At 44.0% G+C, this 12,260-nt stretch overlaps 1 pseudogene; it reads right to left on the reverse strand.

The window, feature by feature from the left end:
• Positions 1–11,365: 11,365 nt before the first annotated feature.
• On the reverse strand, positions 11,366–11,479 carry LOC123462530 (annotated as a pseudogene).
• Between the last annotated feature and the right edge of the window lie 781 nt (positions 11,480–12,260).

Below are 12,260 nucleotides of genomic sequence, written 5' to 3' on the forward strand. Positions count from 1 at the left end.
ATGTGTTTGATCAGAACAGCACTGTGAGAATACTGAAGACGGGTTAAGAGGCCACAACACTCCAGGTTGTCCTAAAAACAAAAAGGGATTCAAGCAAAAAGGGAGGGAAAGTTGTCGGTGCTTAGCACATATCCACCCCGCCCTTGCCTCTCTGTGACCCGGTGCTTAGCAGCTGGGAGAAAAACCCCACACCGGAGCTCCACGGGACTCTGCATGGGGAAAGGCCCACCAGCGTCTAGAAGCCACTGAAAACAAAGGCGAGCCCGGGATTAGAGCTGCAGTTCCACAGACAGACCCCAGGGGGCACAAGAGAGCAGAAAAGGTTGGAGCAGATGGTTCGCGAAACCAAAGACCGGAAAAGGTGGTTGTTGCTTTTCCAATGCCTAAATGCCAGCTGAAGATCATAAGGCATACAAATAAGCAGGGGAGTATGGTCCAGTAAAAGGATCAAAATAAAACTCCATAAACCAAACAAATATCTATGAGCTGCTTAAAAAGATTTTTTTTTTTTTTTTTTGAGAGAGAGAGAGAGTGGCCTCCTGCCACTGCAAATGAGCTCCACACACATGCTCCACTTTGCGTGTCTGGCTTTACATAGGTTCTGGGAGTCAAACCTGGGCTGTCAGCCTTTGCAAGATGGGCCTTTAACCATTGGTCCATCTTCCCAGCCATGGCAAATTTTTTTTTTTAAATAATTGTCATAAAAATGTTCGACAAACTAAAAAGTTTAAAGCCCAGCACTCAGGAGGCTGAGCAGCCAGACTGCAGGATTCAAGGCCAGCCTTGACTTTATAAGGAGCACAAGACCCATTGGTGATACAAAGCAAGATCCTGTCTAAAAAAAAAAAGTGTAAATAAATGAAATTAGAAAAAATACACATAAATAAGATGAGAACAATAACTAATAGAAAACTAAAAGTTAAAATTTTATAGTTTAAAAATTCAGTAACTTACCTTCCAAGGCTCAGGGTCTAATGTGGAAGAGGTGGCGGAAAGAATGTAAGAGCCAAAGGAAGGGTAGGACTCCTTACAACGTGCTCCCTCCAGACATAAAATGGCCTAGGTATCCATGACTTCATAGTGCCTGACACTACCTACACAAGACCATCATAAGAGGAGAAAAAGACCATGACATCAAAATAAAAGACAGACTGATTGAAATGGGGAGAGGATATGATGGAGAATGGGATTTCAAAGGGAAAACGGGGGCGGGGGGAGAGTATTACCATGGGATGTTTTTTTATAATCATGGAAAACATTAATAAAAATTGAGAAAACATAAATAAATAAAAGAAAAAAATACAGTAGCTTGCCAGGTGTGGTGTCGCATGCCTTTAATCCCAGCACTTGGGAGGCAGAGGTAGGAGGATTGCCTTGAGTTCGAGGCCACCCTGAGACTACAGAGTGAATTCCAGGTCAGCTTGAGCTAGAGTGAGACCCTACCTTGAATCCCCCCCCCTAAAAAAAACAGTAACTTGGTCTTGGGAGATGGCTCAATGGTAAAAGGTACTTGCTTGCAAAGCCTGCTGGCCTGGGTTTGACTCCCCAGTACCCATGTAGAGCTAGATGCACAAAGTGGCACTTGCTGCTTCAGCATGAAGACCTGGGAAGACCAAAGACCACCAAATTTAAGTCCCCAGAACCCACGTGAAAAGCAGAGCATTGCTATGCATATTTGTAACCCCAATCCATGTATGAGGGAGTAGAAACTGGAGAAGCACTGAGGCTTGCTAACAGACAGCTGCTCAAGTTTGAGAGAGAGAGAGAGAGAGAGAGAGAGAGAGAGAGAGAGAGAGAGAGAGAGAGGACTCATCTAAAGGAAATATTGGATGACTGATAAGAGAATGATGTCCAATGTCTGGCCTCCAAACCACATGCATGTGCATGGGACACACACATCTGCACACGTAGGCATACACCACACATAACACTGCAGCACACATACTCTACACATGTACACACACACACACACACACACACACACACACATATAAATACAAAAACTTATCTGAAAAATTATTACATTGGTCCAGTCTCAGATGAAGTAATTGGCAAGCCTGAAGGCAGGTCACTTGAGGCAATCAAGTTAGAGGAGCACAGAGAAAGGAAGAAGAATGAAGAAAAGTACAGATAGCGCAGTAAGTGGGACATGGTGGTTCACATCTGTAGCCTCAGCTACTTGGGAGACTGAGGCAAGATGATCACTGAAGCCCAGGAGTTAGCTGGGCAAGACAGTGACACCCTGTATCAAAAAACAAGGGAGGGGCTGGAGAGATGGCTTAGCGGTTAAGGCGCTTGCCTGCGAAGCCTAAGGACCCAGTTCCACTCTCCAGATCCTACGTAAGTCAGACGCACAAAGGTGAGGCAAGCACAAGGTCACACATGCTCACTAGGTGGCACAAGCATCTGAAGCTAGATTTCAGTAGCTGAGGCCCTGGCATGCCAATTCATATTCCCTCTCTCTCTCTCTCCCTCTCTCCCTCTCTCTCTCCCTCCCTCCCTCCCTCCCTCCCTCTCGCTCTCTCTCTCGTCCTCTCTTAAAAAAAAAAAAGACAGGAGGTGAGGATGTAGTTCAGTGGTGGAATGCTTGCCTATTGCAATAGTAATCTAAGAAGAATACAATAAAAGGAAAGAGCTTATTTTAAGAAATAATGGCTCCAAACATCCTAAATCTGAAGAAGAAAGACAGTACATACAGAGTCAAGAAACTAAAAGAACTCCAGCCAGGAAATTCCTCTCTCTTTCTCTCACACACACACATTAAGGAGAAGGGGCAGCAGAGATGGCTCAGTAGATAAAGCGTGTGCCATGCAAGCAGGAAGACATGAGTCTGAATCCCCAGTACCCATGTGGAAATACCAGGTGTGGTGGTATGGCCTGTAATCCAGTGCTGTGGAGGCTGAGACAGGGCACCCCTGGAGCTCACTGGCTAGCTAGCAAAATAAGTGAGCTCTAGGCGCTGTGAGAGACCTTGTTGCAAAGAATAAGGAGAGGAGCAATAGAGAAAGCCACCCAACAGTCCTTGTGCAAACCAGTGCACATGCACCTCCTGACACACCCCAAAAAGTAGAGAAGCTGCGGAAATGGCTGAAATCAGTAGTTCAAGGATAACAACAAAACACACACTCTGAAACAACCAATGTGTCAAAGAAAGAATCATAAGAGAACTTGAAAACTACTTTGAGGAAAATGAATAGACAGTACACCACAGCTTACAGAATACAGTGAAAACAGTGCCAAGAGGAAAAAATTATAGGCATAGATGCATACATTAAATAACAAGTAGCTCAAATCAACAGTGTAGCTTTACATTGAAGAAACCAGAAAAAGTGCTGAAGGTGAATCGTAGAGTCAGAGAACTTGCTTAGCATGTACAAGGCCCTGGGTACAAGCCCAACACTGTGAAAAGAAACCTGAAAAGGAGGAATATTCTGAGCTCAAATCTATCAGGATGAAAGAACAAGTAATAATTAGAGTAGAGAAGAATAGAAAAACAATAGGAAAAATCAGCAAGAGCATTATATTTAAAAATATTTTATTCATTTTCAAGCAGAGATAGATGATTGTTGATAGATAGATAGATAGATAGATAGAATGAAAGAAAGGAAAGAAAGAGACAAAGAGAGGAAGGAAGGAAGGAAGGAAGGAAGGAAGGAAGGAAGGAAGGAAGGAAGGAAGGAAGGAAGGGAGAAAGAAAGAAAGAAAGAGAAGGAAAGAAAGAAAGAAAGTGAGAAAGAATGCCAGGGCTTCTTGCCACTACAAACAAATTCCAGATGCATGTGCCACTTTGTGCATCTGGCTTTATGTAGGTATTGGTGAATCGAACCAAAGTCATCAGGCTTTGAGAGCAAGTGCCCTTTACCACGAAGTCATCTCTCCAACAGAATATTACTTCCAGGGGAAGTTCTATAATGGCAGAAGAAGCTGGCTGGCTTCCACAGGTCCATGCTGAGAGAGAAAACCCACCACAACACCACAAGCAAGCACACCTCAGGAACTCCAGTCAAAGCTCAGGCACTTTGCCTGTCTTTATACTGGAATTCCAAATTCATCCCACACACCTTAGGGCTGGACCCTAGGATCAGCCCAGTGACACCTCCAGCAAGGCAGCTGGAGATCTAAATTGTAAGCTTTAATAAAATCCTAAATATATTGGGAGACATCCATTCAAACCAAAACGCCTAGCAGAAAAGTCTATTGTAAATGAAGATTAATGCAAAATTTCTCAACAAAATACTAACAGATTGAATTTAACACCACATTGAAAAGATTATGCACTACAACTACATGAGATTTACTCCTGAATTAAGAATAGTTCAACCTAATAATAAAGCGACAGAGAGCCAGGTGAAGTCGCTCACAGTGGTAATCTCAGAACTGAGAAGCTTTGTGGGTTCCAAGGCAGCCTGGGCTACAGTGTGAAACTTTGTTCCAAAAGGCATATGAGGGCTGAAGAGATTGCCTAGTGGTTAAGGTGCTTGCTTGCCTGCTAAGAAAAAGGATACATGTTCTACTCTCCAGATCCCTGGTTAGTCAGATGCACATAGGTGAGGCAAGCGCAAGGCTGCACATGTCCACTAGGTGGCACAAGTGTCTGGCGTTCAATTGCAATGGCTGAGGCCCTGGTGTACTAGTTCTTTTTCTCTCTCAAAATAAAAAAGGCATATAAATAAGGGAAAGAATGAATGCAATGCAGCACATAATGGAAGAAGATAAAGGTACATAGTCACCTTCATTCACAAAAAATAATTGAATAATTTGACAAAGTTCTTTCATTACAGTAATTCAACAAACTAGAAGAAGCAAAAAAAAAAAAAAAAAAAAAATTGCCTCAGCACAACAAAAGCCATTTATGAAAGCCCACAACTAAATCCTATTTCACTGTCAAAGACCAGCGCATTTTCCTCTAAGATCAGGAGCAATACAAGGATTAATGCTCCTACCACTTCTGTTCAACATGCTATTAGAAATCCTAGTGAAAGCAAGCAGGCAAGAACAAGAAATAAAAGGTATCCAAGGGCTGGAGAGATGGATCAGCGGTTAAGGCATTTGCCTGTAAAACCTAAGGAGTCCCAGTTCGATTCCCTAGAACCCATGTAAGCCAGATGCACAGTGTGGTGCATGCTTCTGGAGTTTGTTTGCAGTAGCTAGAGGCCCTAGCGTGCCCATTCTCTCTCTCTTTCTCTCTCTCTGTCTCAAATAAATAAATTTAAAATTTTTTAAAAAATATTCTTAAAAGGGCTGGAGAGGGCTGGAGAGATGGCTTAGCGGTTAAGCACTTGCCTGTGAGGCCTAAGGACCCCGATTCGAGGCTCGGTTCCCCAGGTCCCACGTTAGCCAGATGCACAAGGGGGTGCACGCGTCTGGAGTTTGTTTGCAGTGGCTGGAAGCCCTGGTGCGCCCATTCTCTCTCTCTCCCTCTATCTGTCTTTCTCTCTATGTCTGCAGCTCTCAAATAAATAAATTAAAAATGAACAAAAAAAAATTAAAAAAAAAAGAGGGCTGGAGAGATGGCTTAGCGGTTAAGTGCTTGCCTGTGAAGCCCAAGGACCTTGGTTCGAGGCTCAATTCCCCAGGACCCACATTAGCCAGATTTTTCTCTCTGCCTTACTTCTCTGTCTCTCTCTACTTGTAAATACATTAAAAATATACAAAATAAATTAGTAAAATATTGTAAAAGACAAAGACAGAAAGATGGAGTGGAGACACAGGCTTTGGAGTAGCTCATAGAATTACCAGGTAGTCTGGAAAACTAGACTCAGGACTACACAGGCTAAAAAGCAAAAGAGTGCCCCAAGTCATACTTTGAAGTAAATCCCAAGAGCAGGAAAGACGTGAGGATCCTGTAGCTTCCTGGTACCGCATGATCCTATCACTAGTACCACTGTCAAAGCATCTACCTCCCCATTCCCCAAACAATCAGAACTAGAGGCGCCATAGGTGGCTGACAGAACAACCTTTCAAAACTTCTTCTTGGGCTACAGAGATGGTTCCGTGGGTAAAGGTGCTTGCTTGCAAAGCCTGACTGTCTGGGTTTGATTCTCTAGTACCCATGTAAAAACAAATACCCAAAGTGGTACATGCATCTAGAGTTTGTTTGCAGTGGCAAGAGGCCCTGGTGCACCCATGCTCGTTTACTCTCTCTCTCTTACTCTTTCTCTCATAAATAAATAAAATACATAAATATTTCAAAATAAACATTTTAAACATCTTCTTACTAAAATAATTCCAAGGAAACTTCTCGCTCAGGATTTGGGGATGGCTTAACATTTTTAAAATGCATAGATAATCCTTTTCAAAAAAATTTTCTTTCGAGGTAGGGTTCCATTCTAGCCCAGGCTGACCTGGAATTCACTATGTAGTCTCAGGGTGGCCTCGAACTCACGGTGATCCTCCTACCTCTGCCTCCCAAGTACTGGGATTGAAGGTGTGTGCCACCACACTTAGCTAAATTTTAAAAAAAAATTATTTATTTATTTATTTATTTATTTATTTATTTATTTATGAGAGAGAGAGAGAGAGAGAGAGAGAGAGAGAGAGAGAATGGGTGTGCCAGGGCTTCCAGCTACTGCAAATGAGCTCCAGATTCATGCACTCCCTGGTGCATCTGGCTTATGTGGATCCTAGGGAATTGAACCAAGGTCCTTTGACTTTGCAGGCAAGCACCTTAACCGCTAAGCCATCTCTTCAGCCCAGAGTTTTGTGTCAATGTGTCACATGGCTGAAAATAACTACTCTAACACTTCTGTGAGGGGGTGGGGAATCTCATGAGTGTATGTGTGTGCACTTGCACACATATGTGTGGTTCACAGACGGTTGTAAAATGCCCACTGGTGGAAGCTGTAGGCCATAGTGGCAGAGTTTCATACAAAATAAGGACAAATACAATGGCAAGGCAACCATCTACACGCAAACAGCACATCAAGACTAATCGGCTGACACCAAGTACAGGATTTGAGAGGGAAAAGATCCAGTTGGCTCTAAGTTTGTCTGACATTTTACCATGAGAGATTAATTCCACTGGCTCTTGAAGCATCAGGTCTTTAAAAGTCTTCTGGAGCTGGGCATGGTGGCACATGCCTTTAATCCCAGCACTTGGGGAGACAGAGGTAGGAGGATTGCCTTGAGTTTGAGGCCATCCTAAGGCTACATAGTGAATTCCAGGTCAGACTGGGCTAGAGTGAGACCTCACCTCAAAAAAAAAAAAATCTTCTGGAAGACCTAACATCTGATGATAGTATTTCTAACAAAACCTAATAGTCCACCTGAGCAGATTATATAAGGTGACTATAAAGGTGACTATGGTAACAGGAACCCAGACAGAAGGATGAAGTATCCAAAGATGCTTAAAATGATCCAGAGACTAAAAAGAGAAAGATACCTGAGCAAAAGAAAGAAATCACGTTACTTGAGACCATGAGAGGCAGACCCAAGTTAGAGGGGCATCCCATCATAACTGCAGAAGGGAAGGAACACGGGCAAAGCCATGGAGCAGAAGCAGGAAGAACGCAGGGAAAATGGGTCTTCTTCTATCCTCTAATCTTACGCCTCTTTTTCACCACATCTGACTGACCAGCAGCAAGACTGCGAAGAGGTCTGGGGTGCACGGGCCAGTGCAGGGAGTGGAAGGGTGGAGGGGGCCACATGGCTGGACCATCTTTAATGGGAAGAAATCTTACAGCTCAGTCTGAACAGTCCGCCAAGCAGCCGGTATAAATCCTCTTTACTTCTCCCTCACCCGGAGCACCAGAAACTTCAAATGCAAATGGGGGGTGAAAAACCTTGAAAAAGAATATGTTTCAATACTTTTAAAAAATAATTTAAAAGATATTTTTCTTTATTTATTTGCGAGAGAGAAAGAGGCAGAGAGGGGAGAGAGAATGGGTGGACCAGGACCTTCAGCCGCTGCAAATGAACTCCAGACACATGCGCTACCTTGTGCACCTGGCTTACATGAGTCCTGGGGAATCAATCCAGGGTCCTTTGGCTTTGCGACTTGAACCACTAAGCCATCTCCCCATCCCTCAGTAGTGTTAAGTGAGTGTTTTCTGAGGTAGGGTCTTGCTTTAGTCCAGGCTGACTTGGAAGTCACTATGCAGTCTCAGGGTGGCCTGAAAATCAGTGATCCTCCTGCCTCTGCCTCCAGAGTGCTGGGATCAAATGTGTGCACCACCACTCCCAGCTTTTTTTTTTTTTTTTTTTTTTTTTTTTTGGTTTTCCAAGGTAGGGTCTCCCTTTAGCCCAGGCTGACCTGGAATTCACTATGTAGTCTCAGGCTGGCCTCAAACTCATAGAGATCCTCCTGGCTCTGCCTCCAGAGTGCTCGGATTAAAGGTGTGCGCCACCATGCCTAGCCCTGAACTTCTTTTTCTCAGGGAATGCCTATCTCCACATGGTTTGTGTGCCAACATAGCTGGCTGGAGCCTGGAATCAGCGCCAACAAGTGGGGTGTGGAGTGGGTGCAGGCAGCGAGAGAGCACCGCGATTGACAGTTCTGCCAGATACTGTAGACTAGGGGAAGGAAGTGAGCAGGTTCAAGCAATAGATAGCACAGCCCCCCAGGGAGAGCTGTAATGGACTCTGGAGACATGATGGCTGGAGGGTAGATTGGGTGACAGGAGTTGGGATGGGAAAAGAGGTCTTACTATCTACATAAGGTTAGCTGAGAGAATACTGAAATGACAGAGAAATGTGTTGTTGGGTGGGGATAGGGAAAAGATGGCATGAATGAAATTATGAACCTCATGTTAACCATATCCAGGCATGAAATGACTTAACATCTCCCGCTTTTCTATAGAAAGATATGTGAAGGCTGAGCAGGGATGGAATTGCTATCACTCACTCAGGTAAATTGCAACGTTCAGTGCAATTAGCGAAACACCCTAAAATAGCTTTGGTTTGCTTGGCATGTGATCAAAGTCTGGAAAGCTTAGATTTGAATAAATGAGATTCAAATATGTGTCTCATGTATGCTGGAGAAAATGAGTTGAAGGAAGAGACAACACAGCGCAGGCCATCTGTTTAGGAGGTACGCAAGCCCCGGGGGGGGGGGGGATTCAGAAAGATTTCAGAGGTTTAAGGTCAATTGGCAGTGAAGGAGTCAGTCTCCAAGAAACGTGTGTGTGTGTGTGTGTGTGTGTGTGTGTGTGTGTGTGTGTTATTCCATGACAGTGGCATGACCACCCATTGTAGTCAGCGGGGTACTGCCTGTGAGGGATGAAAGGCCTGTGAGAATAGCGGGCCAAAGAAACACGAGTACCAGGAGCCTGAAGGGGCTCACTCATCTCTGTGAGGTTCATGAAGAAGCAGAGTGCCCATGCATCCCAGGGCCACTGACACATGAGGAACCACAATACCACATTTATACCCTCGAATAAATGTCCAATTTCCTGCTTCAGGACTCTCTTTTAGGGCAGGCTGCCAAAGGACTTTCTCTTCCCCCATGAGGCACCAAAATGGCCTGATTCTAGGTCCTGCAACATCAGACAAAAAATAAAAACAGTCAAAAGCATGTTTGGGGGCTGAAGAGATGGCTTAGCGGTTAAGCGCTTGCCTGCGAAGCCTAAGGACCCCAGTTCGAGGTTCCATTCCCCAGGATCCACGTTAGCTGGATGCACAAGGGGGCGCACGCGTCTGGAGTTAGTTTGCAGTGGCTGGAGGCCCTGGCGCGCCCATTCTCTCTCTCTCTCTAACTGCCTCTTTCTCTCTGTCTGTTGCTCTCAAATAAATAAATAAAAAATAAACAATTTTTTTTAAAGCATGTTTGGCTATGCACTTTGAGGAAGAGAAAACAAGATGGTCAGATCCCAGCCACATGAAGTAGAAGAGAAAGCGGAATGGGGTCCAGAACTCTGCTTTTGATAAATAAAGACCAGTTCATTTCCTGGAATCGGACCAATTGACTGAACAACTTAATTGGGAAAAGGCAAAGGCTGAGAGACAGAACCACGAGCCTCCCCCAGAGTAGACTGCGGGACCAGCACAATATGTGGTTCCAGGAAGTTTATTAGAAGTGTGGAATTTTGGGGTCCACCCTAATGAATAGAATTAAAGAAATGTGCTTTTATAAGATCTCCAGACAATTCAAACACATATCAAAGTCTGAAAAGCAGTGGGTTTCTGACTTCTAAATTCACACTCATCAGATTTTCTGTCATTTGGATTTCTGTTCACTTCCTAAAATAGTGCTTCACATATGGTCAATAATTAATGAAGGAATATTTGAGAAATTCTTCTTGTTGGCACTTTCTTAACTCCATTTGGAGGGAAGAGAGTCTTTCTAAGAAGCTAGAACACACCAATTAATTGCTCAGCCAGACAGAAGCGTGTTGAAAACAAGCAAATACAACAATTCCAGGCATCCGCACACAGCACTGCCAAGCAGGACAGATGGGCGTAGTAATTCCTCCCTCGCTCCACCCCCTCCCGTAGTACCCCTCCCTTCCTCACTCATGTGCCCATCATGCCAGTAAGTGCTCAGCTCTTGTGTTGAGTACCACATCTTACACTTGGAGGTGCCAGAGAAGTTCCCTGCCTTTTGTAGCCCTGTCCTCTAAGCCAGGACACAATAGGAAAACAAAACAACATTTTGACCACTCACGGGGCGTGGTGGCGCATGCCTTTAATCCCAGCACTCAGGAGGCAGAGGTAGGAGGATCGCCGAGAGTTCGAAGCCACTACATAGTAAATTTCAGGTTAGCCTGGGCTAGAGTGAGACCCTACCATGAAAAACCAAAAAATAGCATTTTGTCACTTGAGCACATCTTACTTCTGATTGGTTGTGGCCAAATGTATATGTATATCCTACTTGTGACATTACCAAATCCGAGTTCTGGATATTTACCCAACATTTGTCTTCTACAGCCCTTTCTAATATGTATATGTTAGAATGCATTATATATTAGAATGCATTATATATTAGAATATATAAAGTAGCATCCCACATGGAATGAAGTTGTCTGAAGTTGGTAGCTTGCCCAGGGAATAGTCAGAATGGAATTCCAGCCCACACCTGCCTGACTGAGTTCAAAGCTTCTTAACCACTGAATTAACGGTGTCTCACTTGTCAGCAAACATCACAGACTTGCTTGCAAGCAGGGAAGTACCACCCCTCTAGGGTAGGGTGAGGATCAAGATGAAGGAGCACTTAGCAAAGTCAAGTGCTGCGCAACATAAGGTGTAATTTCGTCTGTTGTCTTCTGCCGACAGCCTTCAGGTCTCTGTGACGGGCAGCTATACCTGTGGAAATGCTCATCTTTCATGTGAACTTCATACGTCCCTGTTAATTTCTTGTTCATTTTTCACTTACTACAATAAAACTCATATTTATAGAAACCCTACCTGTGATGCTGGGCATGGATGCTGGGAAAATGTACTACCAAACACTTCACGAATTTGCGTGTCATCCTTGTGCAAGGGCCATATTAATATTAATATTCTCTGTATTGCTCCAATTTTAATATATGTGCTGTCTAAGCAAATACTGAAAATGCATTACTGAAAGGGGCACAAATTAGTCTCACCTTTTAAATTAAAAAAAAAAATGTGTGTGTGTGTATGTGTGTGTGTACATGTGTGCCATAGCCCACACGTGGGGATTAGCTGACTTTTTCATAGGTCCTCTTTACACCTTACTTGAGACAGGATTTCTCTGCATCCTTGCTCTAATTTTTTTTTAAAAAATATTTTATTTATTTTATTTGAGAGAGAGACAGAGGAAGAGGCAGAGAGAAAGAGAGAATGGACGCGCCAGGGCCTCCAGTCACTGCAAACGAACTCCAGACACGTGCGCGCACTTGTGCATCTGGCTTCCGTGGGTCCTGGGGAATCAAACCAGGGTCCTTAGGCTTCACAGGCAAGCACTATAACTGCTAAGCCATTTCCCCAGCCCACTGCTGGGTTTTGCTGCTCACCCATAAACTGGAGAATTTTCCTGTCTCTGCCACCTATCTCCATGCTAGGATTCCAGAAACCCACCAAGTTTCTGGCTTTTACATGGGGTCTGGGACTTGAACTCAGGTACTCAAGTTTGAGTGGCAAGTGCTTTATCCACTGAGCCATTTTCCTAGCCCCTCACCTTTTTAATTTTCTTGGTTTTTTTTTTTTTTTTTGAGGTAAGGTCTCTCTAGCCCAGGCTAACCTGGAATTCACTATATAGTCACAGGGTGGTCTTGGATTCACAGTGATCCTTCTACCTCTGCTTCCTGAGTGCTGGGATTAAAGACGTGTGCCACCATGCCTGGCCTTTATTTATTTATCTT

This window comes from Jaculus jaculus, chromosome 7, assembly GCF_020740685.1.
Source record: "Jaculus jaculus isolate mJacJac1 chromosome 7, mJacJac1.mat.Y.cur, whole genome shotgun sequence".
Taxonomy (NCBI): Eukaryota; Metazoa; Chordata; class Mammalia; order Rodentia; family Dipodidae; genus Jaculus; species Jaculus jaculus.